Source organism: Panthera leo, chromosome D2 (assembly GCF_018350215.1).
Source record: "Panthera leo isolate Ple1 chromosome D2, P.leo_Ple1_pat1.1, whole genome shotgun sequence".
Lineage (NCBI taxonomy): Eukaryota > Metazoa > Chordata > Mammalia > Carnivora > Felidae > Panthera > Panthera leo.
In genome coordinates this window covers 62,322,112-62,337,081 of record NC_056689.1, presented here as the reverse complement: position 1 = coordinate 62,337,081, position 14,970 = coordinate 62,322,112, and the positions used below count along the sequence as shown (strand labels likewise).

At 44.2% G+C, this 14,970-nt stretch overlaps 1 protein-coding gene across 9 annotated transcripts in view; it reads right to left on the bottom strand.

Moving 5' to 3' along the window:
* The window catches only part of SORCS3 (sortilin related VPS10 domain containing receptor 3), a 590,282-nt gene that overhangs the window by 521,332 nt on the left and 53,980 nt on the right, over positions 1-14,970 (bottom strand). The window lies entirely within an intron of this gene.

Sequence of the window (14,970 nt, the reverse complement as noted above, 5' to 3'; positions counted from 1 at the left end):
TCCTTAAGTACAGCATGGTAAACCAATGCAGGGGGTCCCCGGAATCCAGAGCCACTGAACGCTAAGGTAAATTTGCCTCTGCTGGCTTAAAGTTGCCCACCTTGTTTACTTTAGAGACCTCCCTGAGCAGAAAAAGCTCAGCTGGCTGGTTAGCTTCCTGACATGGTCTTACAGACAAGAAAGAGAGCAAGCTCTTTTCAGCTGGGGCTTCCCCAATCCTCAATTCCCATTCCATTTATTTCCCTCACCCCAACACATACAAACAAACTGCTCCAATATCAACCCGAGTATAATTCCCATGGTTTCTTGCTGCCGACAAGGTTACCTTCACACAAAGACAGCGAGAGGACCTAGCTAATCTCGATCACCTTAAAATAAAAAAAAAATAAAAAATAAAAAAAAACACCCCGTCTTACATGCAGGTGATGTTTTTACCTCCTCAAGGGTCCTCTACTCTGGTGTTCCCTAATCCTCAGCACAATCCTGGAGCCAGGCATGAATGACTCCACCCTCCCCACTTTATGGGGAAGGAGACAGAGAAATGGAGAGGTGACGTGAGTCGCCGAAGATCAGACAGTGACACATAATCACGTCTCTCTCTGTGCTACGTCCACCATCCATTCTCCACAGCATCCCTGTTCCCTTAGGGCCTGAGTCAGGAAGTACAGAGGTGAAGGGACAGGGCTCAATCATCTCACATTCCACCCTGACGTTCAGTTACACGAACAAAACCTAAAGACCTGAACCAACCCAACCCACTGGCGAGCACATCTACACTAGACACTCCCGTACGAAGCGCAAGCAAAACCAGGGACATGTTTGCAATGATGAAGAAATCAAAGAACGGAGATTTTAGAGAAAGAAAAAGGATTTTCTAGATCTGTGTGGTCTAACACAGTAGCCATCAGCCGCGTGTAACCATTGAGCTGGTCAGAACGGACATGGGCTGTAGGCGTCTTGTACACCCCTGATTTCAAATACTTCATGTGGAAAAAAATAACAAAACAGCATTAATATTTTATATTGATTACCTGTTGCAATTCTAATTTTTGGAGGTATTGGGTAAAAATGAAACCTATTACTAAAATCAATTTCACCTCATTTTTACTTTTTCAACCTATTAGAAAATTTTAAATTATATGGGGTGCCTGGCTGGCTCAGTTGATAGAGCATGCAACCCTTGATCTCGGGTCCTGAGTTCGAGATCCCACACTGGGCATGGAACCTGCTTTAATGAAATAAAAGAAGAAGAAGAAGGAATATATAAAATTTTTAAGTTACATATGTGGCTCACATTATATTTCTATGGGGCACCACTATTCTAGAAAGTTTTCTTCTTTGTTTTTATGGAATAAAACCAGAATGTCTTTTTTTTCCCCAATATTCTTAATAGCATGTAAAAAAAGATGTTTTCATACTGGCATATTCCTGACATTTGTCCCACTTTCCTGGAGCACTCCCAGCCCCGTTGGCCTAGTTTGTCCGTCATGCTGACTCACTTCTCAGGAACAATCAGAATTTTCTGTGTTATGGTCTTTGATGAACCTGCCACACTCAACAAACCCAATTCCTCAGAACTGGGGTCCCTTGCTGAAGTGTCCCTGCCTTGCTGGCCTCCAGATTTCTTTCCCAGAGTCGAAGTCACTGGGCGAAGGTCAGGGCACAATCAGATCTGGGAGGCTCTAATTGTACTTCACAGGCACCTCCCAAACTTTTCTTCTATGGTAACAAAATTCACTGTCCCAAGGCTCTGTGTGCCTTACATTTTATCAGGCTGCCCAGCTGGCCTTCTTTTTTCCTGCTGAAATTGCTTCCAGTTTATGATGTGACCATCTCACAAGCATGATATGTAGGTGGTGCCCTCAGGGGCTTCCTAATTGTCACTGTCCCTGGGTTTTATATGTGATCATCAAAGAGAAGATGCTCATAAGCAGAGGCAGCAACCGAAAGGGAAGAAGATAAAGAAAGACACCGGAACTCAGCCACAAAAACTCAGAGGAAAGAACCAGATCATAGACAGCAGGCAACAAAGCAGTGTTGGTGACAGACCGGAAGGGAAGAAATGAGGCTCTGGGTAAGAACAGCAGAAGAGATGGAAACAGACCTCTATTTCCTTTAGTTTTACTGTGTGCTGCCACTTTTGATGCTAGAACGTACTTCTTTTTTGGTGGGGAAGGGGATCAGGATGATGGTTCCTCTTCCAATGGCAGAGAAGTCAAGCGCCTTTTCTCCCTTCCTCAGTCAGACAGAACTCCAGTGTCAGCTGGCACCCTCCTCACCTAAGAACAACCCTGCAAATGACGATGACAATGAGGGGTGCCTGGGTGGCTCAGTTGGTTAACCATCTGACTCTTGGTTTTGGCTCACATCATGATCTCATGGTGCATGAGACAGAGCCCCACATCAGGCTCTGCACTGACAGCACAGAGCCTACTTGGGATTCTCTCTCTCTCTCTCTCTCTCTCTCTCTCTCTCTGCCCCTTGCCAGCTCATGTTCGTTCTCTCTCTCTCTGTCTCTCTCTCTCTCTCTTTCAAAATAAAAATAAATACTTTTAAAAATAAATAAATAAAGATGACAATGGTCCATCCTTGTGGGCAGTGGGAGAACCAGGGTATCTGGCCCCACTGATCTGAGACTCAACTTCAGAGGACTCAGGTAAGATAAAAGAACCACATTCCCACTCCAAAAATATTCCTGGAGGAATGAAGATGATTTCTTATCCTAAAAAACTGCCTGGATGTGGCTAATACTTGTTCTCTTTGGTTCTGATCATTTCTGTTATTTATGTTCAGTTCTCATTCTCTCTCTCCCTCTCTCCTTTCCTCTTTCCCTTCCTCCATTACTCTTACTCTCTCTCTCTCTCTCTCTCTCTCCCTCTTTCTCTCTCTGTATCTGTCTCTGTCTGTCTCTCTCTCTTTATGCCCCTGTCCTCTCTTCCTGAAAAGCAACTTGGGGAAGTGTGGGCTCTGGCATCAGAAAACCCTGGATTCGAAACTCAGCTCTGCTTCTTTCTAGTGGCCTCAGCCTCCCTTCTCTGAGGATATACGTTTTCACTCTGTACCCCAACAGTCAACAAAATTTAACACCCCCTGAAATACTGTTTCATGTATTCAACAGGTATTTACTGAGAACCTTCTATGTATGTGTTGAAACTAGAAGACAGAGCATTACCAAAATGGACCAAAACCTTGACCTTGTACATTTTAAATTCTAGCTGGAGGAAGATTATCAGTAAACAAATGAACAAATAAATTATACACCTGACACTTATAAATTTGGGGAAGGGAAAATAAAGCAGAGAGGAGGACTAAGAAATGCAGTGAGTGCAAATTTAAAGGACTTGAAACTGAGAAAGCAGGTCAAGCAGGCTTGGGGAAGAGCACCCAGCCAAAGGGCACAGCACAGCAAAAGGCAGGGGCAGCAAGAACCTTGTACCTGGGTGGCTGTGAGTGAGATGAGCAACAGGGGACAAGGTCCATGGTAAGGGCTTTGGAGTTGGCTTGAAATGAGACAGAGCTGGGGATGCTGGGTGAGGTAGGGGGACACTGACTTATGTGTAAGAGTGTCACCTGGTGTGAACACACAGTGGGAAGGGCAGAAATTAGAACACTGGATCTGAGGCTACTGAAATAATCCTAACCAGAGATCATGATCACTCAGACCAGGGTTTCAGCCGTGGCAGTGGTGAGAGCCAGTCTTCATCTACTTCATAGCCCTGCACTAGTGTGTGACATACATTTAAAAATACACCCCAAAGCAGAAATAGTAAAAGGAAGAGGTTCAAAAATAAAAATAGAGGATCTACTATTTTCTTCCAAACACTCAATGGAATCAACCTCGTCCACTCCCTGGATATACCCCACTTTCAAGAGCACTGGTGTAGATTGTACCAAATAATGTGTGTAAAGTACCAAGCATAGGTGTAGGAACACAGGACGAGCTTCATTATACTGGTCTCTCCTGTCCTGACCCCTATTTAACTTAGCCTATGATCCCTTGCTCTCCCATCGTATCGCCTCTGGCCCTCCTCATGCTGCCTATGACCTGGCCGCTTGCCTGACTAAGGTTACCCTAGTATAACTCTCAGCTATTCCAAAAGCTTCCCTTCTGGAAAGGCACCATCTTCTGGGCTGGGAGGAAAAGGTGAAGAACCCTGGAGTTTTGGCTTACGTCTAAAACAGACATCACACTCCATCTAACAGCAGAATGCCCATCCTTCCCAAGGTGGCAAGGAATTTGACCAAGAGGGATCACATTCTGAACAAACACATCTTATCAAGTTTAAAAGAACAGAAATCCTACAAAGTATATTCTCAGACGACAATGGAATTAGACTAGAAATCAAAAACAAAAAGATGAGCTGTGAAATACCCCAGTATTTGGAAATTAAACAACACCTTTCTATGTTAAATAACACTGGATAAAAATGAGGTTTCGAGGGAATTTTTTTAATATTTGAACACCATCAAAATTAAAAGGCAACTTATCAAAAGTCATCAGATGCAGCAAAAGCAGTGCTCAAAAGTATGTAACATTTACAGCATATTAAATGCATATTATCAAAAAATAATAAAGATCTAAGATCAATAACCTAAGCTTCCACCATAGGAAACCAGAGGAAGAAGAGAAATTCAAGCCAGAAGCAAAGAAATAAGAAAAATAAAAGCAGAAGTCAATGAACTTGAAGCCAGGAAAACAACAGAGAAAAATGAACTAAAATTAATGCTGGTTCTTTGAAAAGATCGATAAATTGACAAACTTCCAGTGAGGAGAGCCAAGAAAAAAAGAAAAGACACAAACACCAATATTAGAAATGAAAGAGTAATTATCACTAGTGACCCCATTGATATTAAAAAGAATAAATAAATATCCATAAATTTAACACTTTAGATAATACGGACCAGTTCCTTGAAAGGCACAAAATACCAAAACTGACACCAGGAGAAAGAGATACCCTAAAGAGCTCTGTATCTATTAAAGAAACAGAATCAATAATCTTCAAAAAGAGAGAGAGAGAGAAATCACCAGGTCCATATGGTTTCATTCCTGAGTCCTACCATCATTTAGGGCAGAAATAACACCAGAAGGCAGAAGCAGAGAGCACATTTGCTAACTCATTCTATGGGACCAAAATTTATCCTAATACCAAAACCAGAAAAAAAAATTTTCAAGAAAACCACAGACAAATATCTCTCGTGAACATAGATGTAAAAATCCTCAACAAATATTAGCAAATCAACAATATATAAAAAGAATTATACAACAAGACCAAATGGGATTGTCGCCGGTATGCAAGGCTGGTTCAACATTTGAAAATCAATGGACCTAAGTCATCATCACATTAATAGACTTAAAAAGTCAAACCACACGATAGTATCCATCAGTGCAGAAAACCCAACACCCATTTATGATAAAAACAGCAAACTGGACATAGTGGGGAATGTCCAGAAGAATATCTACCCAACAAACCTACTGCTAACAGGAAGCCAGGAGCTACGGAAAAAATAGGAAGCAATCCCATGGAAAAGGACCCACAGTGAAAGTGGATAGTTTTTCCTGAGATTTGGGGAAGGCTGAGGGGGGCTGGGGTTCCTTCCTTGTCCCCATCACCCCACCTGCAATTGGGATGATGATGACCACGTTGTGTGGGGAGGGGGCTGAGCTGAGACGAGGGGACACAGCTGTTCCACCCACAGCACGTCCTACATTCTGCTCTCCACAGCACTTAGCACTTGCTAACCGTGTTGTGTAATCTATTTTCTTGACTCTCCCCCACTAGAAAGTAAGCTCCGGGAGGCAGGGACTTCGCTGTTTTATTAACTGCCACATCACCACCACACATTGGCGTGTGCGTATTTTTGTTGCGTGAATAAACCAGTTCAGGCCTTTGTGATCTTTTAGATTATTCAGGGGCCAAGACCACGGGAAAGAGGGTCGCAGGGTCGGGACGAATAAGGCAGCAAGCCATCCTTCAGCTATGGGCATCTTCTCAGACAGAGGGGGGCACCACAAACACCACGGAAGCTTCTCGGTCTCCTTCCTCCCCCTGGACCCGCCCACCGTGCAGGGAGGTATCTGCCAGGCTCACAATCGCTAACTGGCTCACCTGTGACAAGGAGGGTGTCCTGTCCCTCCTCAGCCACCGCAGCCCGCCCCAAACCTGCACTGGCTTCCTGAGCCAAGAGAACCATATGTGAGGATGGCCTAGAAAACAGCATCGTGCAAATGTTTTCATTCAGCGGTAAAATCATTTGATTTCATTCAGGCTTGTCTTTGCAAGGGCAACTGAAGCCAGCTTGACAGAGAGCCGTTAAATAGACTAATTAGGAAATGATCTGGAGAGGCGGCGTGGCAGAGTGGGGAAGAGTCAAGCAACTAGGATTGGATTCGGGCACAGTTACTGGCTATGTGGCTTCTGGCAAGACGAGAACCTCTCTGAAGCCGGGCTTCTTCCTCTTTGGTAAGTGGGAAGTACTACTGAAATCTGTTACTCTTGTTTCATTGTTGCTACTGTGGGAAGAATCACAGAAGAAGGAAGGTTGGAGGAACTTCCAGGAGCTGGAGATGCATCTCAGGAAGGATGAAAACCTACCAATGGCAGCTGGGCTCCTTGAGCTGCACCACAGGAGCATCATAGGCAGCATGGGAAAGTGGGGTAAGCCAGTGTGGCTGGCAACCTCCTGCTTCCCTTGGCACCTGCTGCCCACAGAACTCGCAGGGTCCCCCCTCAGCTCAAACACCCCCATCTCTGAACTATCCTCGAGATGTCCCACAGCCAAACCTAGAGGCCCAGGCTGAAAAGAGAGTCCCTGAACTCAGCAGCCGGTGATGCTTCCCAAACTCCTTCCAGTGCAACTCCACCATCATCTCCAGATGCTGGTTCTCTCCCGGATCCTAACTCCTGAGGAAATGCCAGGCTGAAGAGGGGGCACAGCTTGGTGCTGGCAAACTACACCAGGCTGGCACCAGCCTTGATCCTTTCTGCTCCCCAGAAAGTGAGTGTGGCCATGGGAGGGGCAGCTGGGCCGAGGCATTAACAGCACAGCCTTGGGGTCAGAAAGACCCATGTTAGATTCTGGCCTCTACACGATGACACAACTATGTAACCTTGAGTAAGATGTGTGATCTCTCTGGGCCTGTTTTCTCATATGAGGATGATAGGAGCACTTAGCTTACAGCCCTTACCACAGCGTCTGGCCCACAGTTAGCTAGATATGTCCACCCAGACTAGCCAGGTTTGAAACCTGGACAAGATACTTAGGCACTGGGAAACCCCAGGAAAATTACCAACTTCTCTGTGCTTCTGTTTTCTCAATCATAAAATGTGGACAATAAAAAGAACCTATTTCTTAGGCTTATTGTGACGATTAGTTAATCCTTATGAAGTATTTAGAAAAGCATCTACCATATTGTAAGTGCCCAATAATGACAGCTAGTCTTTGTTTAAAAAATTAATAATAATAATAATAATAATAATAATAATAGAAAATTCTTGCTGAAGGAACATGAAAACCAAAGCAGTCCCACCCCATCCCACAGGCTCTTGCACATAATAGAAAATGACAAACATGTGCAGTGAATGATCCTGGTGATCATTCCACCTAATTTCCCATCATTGTCAGGTTCCATCTCCCCATAAATAGTGTTTCTTAGCCAAGAGAGGCAGAAAGTGTGAACCCGTGTTACCGTCACCACAGCCTTATGCTTCACATACATATACAGCCTTTTTGTGGTGATGCTATTTACTTCTTCAACAGACTTCCCAACAAATGAGAGACACAGGTGTTACAGGCAATCTCCAAAGGAGCTGCCCTGGAAGAGGCCTCTAGGAGCCACAAGAAAGAGGTGCTACACAAGATCCAATTCAGGTCAAATCACTGCTCTCAATAGGGTAGGGGCGTGGTAATTTGGCCTAGCGACAAACATAAACTCTCAGATTTGCTGTTCCCCCTGGCTGCAATGCCCTTCCTCACTTCATTCCCTGGTCTCCTGAGGGGTGTCCTCTGGAACAGCTCCCTCAACATTATGTATCCGTTGTCCTGTTTTGCTTTTCTTCATAGGATGATTTGGGACGCTTGTTCATTAGTTTATCATCTGCTTGCTCCCCCCCAAAAAAGGCAGAGATACTTGTCTGTTCTGTTCACCACTGAGCCTAGAACAGTGTCTGTTACATACATTAACAAGCACTCAAGAAATACCTGATTAAATGAACGAAGTAAAGGTCTTCCCCCAGCAGAGGTGACCACCAGCCGTGTGGCTGGATTACAGAGCTGACACCCTTCTGCCAAAAGGCTTTTCTCAAGCCCAGAGGATAGGATGGGCTGGGCTGGGCTGGGCTGTCGGGCAAAGGAAAACTGTAAACCAAGGTCCCAACCCTGTTCTTTCTGGTGGATGGTAAGACTTTGACGGCCTTTTATCTGGAAAACACACTCAGAAACATTCCATCATTCAATTAGAATGTTAAAGAGTTGCAACAAAATTAATTTGCTTATCACCAGGGAAATTAAAACGTCTGCAAATAAATTCTACCCCTGCAGCCCAGTTTCAGGTGGTTGATGCATCTGATGTGTTGGCAGCAGTGAGAACCCAGAGGAGAGTATTGGGAAAACTAGTTTCTAGCTGGAAAGGAAAATTCAGCCAAGGTATAAGACACACACATACACACACACACACACACACATACACACACACACACTCACACACCATCACCAAGCACTGCTGCCTGAGTCTGTGTTTTTAATGTCTTCTCCCAAATGGACAAATGATTTAAGGAACTAAAATGCAGACTATACAGTTCACATCTCTCTGTCAAGCAGAGAATTCACACATTAACTGTAGCCCCAAAGGACTTGAGTCCTGCCATCAACACAGTGTTTGAGAATAGGGGCTTTGAAATTAGATGAGCCTGGGTTTCGATTCCTCCCTGCCACTTCCTAGCTGTGTGACCTTGAGATGTTTACTAACCTCTCTGAACTCTCAGTTGCTCATCTATAAAATAGGGTTAATAAAATTAATCTCACGGATTGTGGAAATAACATATAATCATACGTAAAGCAGGGTAGGCGCTCCACACGGGAAATAGCTTTCGTCATTATATTAATGATGTCAAATATTGGCCATGTGAAGAAAACCGTGGCAAAAATAAGCATAGAAGACAGAGAATGTGCCCCAAGTTTATAAAGGAGGACGGTACACATGAAAACGCAGAGCAGGGCTGGCAAGAAGTCTCGCCAGGACTGCTGCTTCTCCCAGGGCTTTCCTCCCAGCCGTTCTGTTCAAGACCCATATGGCATTCCTGTTCTAAGCTGGGACAGAGTGAGATGGCCTGGAATGATCCCCAGGAGATGAATGAATTCCACGTGACTCATTCATAGGCCCAGACACCCAGCCCAAATCTCCCCACTACCCTGCTATCTCCAAATCCCACAGCAGCCGCCTCCTTCTAAACACGCAGAAGGTGTATGCATACACAAGGAAAGCAGTGACTTGGGAAAGCATGGGGGTGGGAGGTGCTAGCCTGCAGAACAAGAATGAGAGACTGGAGGTCTAGACAGCATTGCTCTCAAACCAAAAGCAAAAGTGAGGCGGCAGACGAGACAAGGCGGGACAGAGGAGGGCGAGGGGGTGAGCTCCACCGGGCTGGAATGAGCCTCATCAGAGTGATAAGACGCGATGGTGAAGCCGTCTTGCCACTCTCCCTTTTGTAACGTTACTGTGTCCCTGGAGTCGCTAGCAATTAAAAATACGTTAAAAATTTTAAAAAGATTAGCTACCTCAAAAGGGCTATGTGATTGCCCGAGGGGCAGGAGTAAAGAATGCGCTTAGAAAAGGCATCCGGTTCAGCCTAGGAGGAATAGAATCTCAAGGGAAGAGACAGGAAAATATGACCTGCTGAAAGGAAACCCAAATCAATGTCAGAGTCCCAAACAATGATGGGGCGGGAAAAAATGACCAGCTCAAAGCTTCAAGTTTGGGGAGGTTTACAGAAAGACAGGAGTTATAACCCAACTTCCTTTCTCCCCAACCCAGAACGCAAGCATGAATTTTTGTTGTCTGCATGCAGCAAACAAGTTACCACCAGCAATTTACCAAACAGTCAAGCAAAGATAAATGAACCTACTCTCCTTTTTTTTTTTTTAACTAAGTCTCTAGCATCTACTCTTTCATTGTACAGTGATTCACATGGACAATGAGGAACCTCCCTTATTTTGCTACCTTGGGTCTCTCAGGAGGAAGGAGGGCCAGGACACGGGCTGGTAAACGTCTATACTTAATTGCAAGGCTGTGGTGGCATGCAGTGCCATCAGGAAGCCGCACCAGGTGACACTGGTACAGTCCATATTGATTCACAGCTGCGGGTGGGTTTATCCAGGGCACCAATTATCTAATTGCTGCTAATGTTCCGTATATTTACTCAGCTGCAAATTTGCAAGATGGGGCCTGACTCACAAGAAGGGGATAATAATGGGAGATATATTTCCATTTGAAAATTCATGAATAAGCAGCAAGAGCCCTGTTTATTAAAATTCAGATGCAGATAAACAATGAGTATAGTTCCAGGAATAATTGCAGGTTTTCCACAGTTACAGAAAACCAGCTCCTTTGTCAACACTCCATTGTTCTATTTATACCTTGGGAGATATTGCACTGAGTTTCTATAAATACAATGGAAACTCATTCATCTCAACCTCTCTCACGTGTAAAGTCCCAATCTTCTCAGCAATAAAAGAACTGCATCCCGAGTGTATCTGACATTAGGTCTCAAGACGGTCATAGGTGAATCTTTCCTGATATAAGGGATAAAGAACAGGCTTGCATCGGACTGGGGGAGGGGGAGGGGAAGCAACAGGCATTCTATTCTGGTTTCTGAAATAGACATGAAGCAGATACATTCTTGCCAGCTCTCAGCCCCTGCCTGAGTTAAGAATATCAGAGATTAAAAGCAGAGGAAACAAACTGACCAAGGTATCTTGACCTTGGTCAAGGGATGGCAGCTCATCAGTGATACTCATTTATATATTTTCTTTGAATGCAATTCTGTCCTTCTCTATGGATATTATTAGCTCTCCTATTATATTGAAAATCTGTATCATGCAATCTTGAAATCTACTTATTTGACCTTCCACCTTCAAAATGTCTAGATTATACTTTGTACTACACAGTGTTCATCAGAGAGGTTCTAGTTCATTAAAGGTCTCCTGATCCCAAGTAGCCCAAAAAAGTGCCCTGATAGCAGGACAAAATTGTCCTGTCTCCAGATACAACTAATGTTTATAAGAATATCACATTTTTAAGTGTTTTACTGTGGAGCAGGCATTGTGTGAATTACTTTCCATATAAAAATCCAATCATCCCACCAGTTCTGTGAAGAGCGATCATTCTCTTTTCGATAGACTAAAAAGCAAACCTATAAGCTAAATGACCTAGCCACATAGCGAACAAGCAGAGAGCTAGAGCTTGAACCCAGAACTCTCTGAAACTAGGAGATACACCCTTAGCCACCACATCCCCACATTTTTCTGCTTCTTGGATCTAACTCATTCCACTCCGTTTTGTGGATAAGCCACAGAGTGTCCGATCTATGCTATGACTCAGACAGATTTTGCTTCTATTAATTTAACCACTACACACACACACACACACACACACACACACACTAAAAGCTTCAGTCTGTGTCTCTCCATGATCCTTGGTTTTCAAGAGGTGACCCTATATCTATATCAATCCTCCCTGTACTCATACTTACCTGTTTCATATTTAGGGGGAAAATAATTGTGTGTGTGTGTGTGTGTGTGTGTGTGTGTGTGTGTGTGCGCGTGCGTGGTGTATCACACATATACATAAGCTTCTTGCCAGTGTCTCCTTACAGGTAAGGTAAAACATCCACAGGGAAGTGGGACTATATCAGAAATGGGGCCCTGATGTGTACGCAGCCTCCCTCGCCAGCTGATGTTCCATACGCTGCAGTGAAACCAGATTCATTAAAAGGGTTTACAACACAGAGAATTTTAATACAAATAGTTTCCTTTGGTGGTATATATCTCTAGAAACTCCAGTCCCTGAACATTTCACAGGTTTCAGAGCCAAAGTAGAAGGGGCTGAAATAAGAAGTAATGGCAGACACAGTATCCAGGGACCATGGGAGACACTTAATTCATCAGCAAGACAGCAGTTGTGTTAAAAGCTGGGGCAGGGGTTTGGGAAGCCAGCTTGCAGCCTCCCCCCAAAATCTGTGCCTTGTTTGTTGGAGAGAAATTTCCCTTCACCTCTTCATTTCAAAGACGGTGGGAAAAGTTCTAGCCTTTTGATATGGGTTCAGCACTCCTTATAAGATAGAGATGGCCAATTATGAGTTCAAATACCAGTGGCCTATAAAAGTGGTATCCCCAAAAATTCTCTCCTTCACTTACTGGATCGTTCATGTATCCATATAACAAATTATTGAACACCTGCTTGAACAGGTACCATACTAGCTCAACCAAGAACATGCTCCCTAAACGGAACTTTGCTTAACCGACCTGCTGGATTAACTGATTCTCTCCTTGCTTCTGATGCCCACCTCACTCAAGTCCTACCAACTGAGTCACATGTTACCCCAGTCTCGTACACCCAAGCATTACTTCTCCCCCCAGCTGCATTATGCGTTCATGACAGCTAATTGCATTTATTCTCCAAACTATGTATAGCTGTCATACTTGTTATGATAATTAAATTAAACAGTGTGTAAATCAACAGAAGATGAAGACCAAAAAAATCCATGTTTCTATAAAAGCTTACTTGAATGTTTTGCAAAGAGCTGATAAAGGTGAGTCATTAAAACATGTGGTTAAGTTAGCTGTGAACAGGAAAAGTATAAAATACTGGGTGTAGGGAAGACCCAGAATCTTTTAATTGTTTTCCCAATGTCTTCTAACTCCATGAAAAAAAAATCAGGAACTGGAAAGTAGAGATGATGTGTTACAGGTGTGATTTAAACAAGCCCCAAGACCTAGAAGGCTAATCAGTAGACCAACATGCAAAAAAAAGACCTAGAGCCTGTCTGTATTTAAAAAAAATTTTTTTTAATGTTTTTATTTATTTTTGAGACAGAGAGAGACAGAGCATGAACAGGGGAGGGTCAGAGAGAGAGGGAGACACAGAATCTGAAACAGGCTCCAGGCTCTGAGCTGTCAGCCTAGAGCCCTATGCGGGGCTCGAACTCACGGACCGCGAGATCATGACCTGAGCCGAAGTCGGACACTCAACCGACTGAGCCACCCAGGCGCCCCGAGCCTGTCTGTATTTTAAATATAGACTACGCGTGGGTGGCTCAGTCCGTTGAGCATCTGACTTCGGCTCAGGTCATGATCTCACAGTTCATGGGTTTGAGCACCACCTTAGGCTCTGTGCTGACAGCTCAGAGCCTGGAGCCCGCTTCGGATTCTGTGTCTCCCTCTCTCTCTGCCCCTCCCTCACTTGCACTCGATCTCTATCTCTCTCAAAAATAAATAAACATTAAAGTTTTTTTTTTTAATGGGTAAACAGGGGCACCTGTGTGGCTCAGTTAAGCGTCTGACTTCTGCTCAGGTCATGATCTCACAGTTCATGAGTTCAAACCCTGCTTCGGGCTCTCTGCTGTCAGTGTAGAGCCTGCTTTGGATCCTGTGTCCCCCTCTCTCTGCCCCTCCCCCACTTGCACTCTCTCTCTCTCTCTCTCTCTCTCTCTCTCTCTCTCTCAAAAATAAACAAACATTTAAAAAAATAAAAAATGGGTAAATAAACATACATCTCTCGGTGTTACATTAAAATAATATGTTCAGGCTCTGTGTGTACTTTTTTAACGACTCTGCAAATTTCACACACATTTTTCAAGTACCAGCAACTGGTCTCCACTGTAAGATACTAACAACCACAATCCAGTGAGTCACAGGCTGTAACAGAGGCACGTGGAATGGGAAGAGAGAGGCAGAGGGGGTAAGTAAGAATATCTGAACCAAGCTTGTGGTGGAGGAGGCGGGAAAGGGAAAGAGAAAAGAAACCTTCAGGGAGAAGAAATGTGCACAGAGTCTTGAAGAAGAAGAAAGAGCTAGCATGGCAAAGTTGGGGTGAAGGGTATTCCAAGCACACAGAGCCACGACTATAAAGGCACAAGGTGCATCTGTGAGTCTCCAAATGAGTTGCTGTGACTGAACACCAAACATACAGTGGCATTCTTTCCACAATGATTTGCACACCCGTAGTTTGCCAGGTACCATGCTGAGATCAGCCCTCATGAGACATACTTCCTTGCTGCTTGAGGTGGAAGGTGGCCCATCACGCTTTCCATAGCCTCTTCACACACACTCTCCAGAAAGCAGATTCTCAGAAGGCTAAAACCAGGGTCTGCCTGTGCTTTGGTACCTACCCCCACCCCTACCCCACCCCCATTTTCCAACCCCATGCAGGGCCCAAAGTTATTTCTCAGAAAATCTCACAATAGTGAACTGGAACAGGCTATCAGATCTGATTGACAAGAAATCCATGCTGCCCAAGATGACCCAGAGTTGAAAATAACCATGTTCTTTTCTCTCTTGTTTGGTGCTATTTCCTTCTAAACTGAAATGCTTATCCAACCACCCGAATGCCACTGAAATGGGTGACAGATTAGATTACCTGATAAACACCTCTACACCTTCCAAGAAATTTCCTAGTAATCACAGTAACTGCTATTTTTTTCCAGCTGGTTGCTGACAACGTTTCAAAATGAATCCTCCTACACTCTTATTTTTACCCTCCACTAGCTGACTTTAGTGGTAATCTCCTTAGGTTTAGAGCCCAGATGGAGTTGAAAAATCTCTTTGATTTCTTTCAGAAGGGAACTCTGGTAGGAAGCAGCTTCATCAGGCCACTCTAACACATTTTGTTTTCATTTTCTCCCTGCCCTCACCCCCAATCCTTATCATTCTACCTAAACCACCCTCCCACTGGCTTTCATTACAGTTCACCTTCTA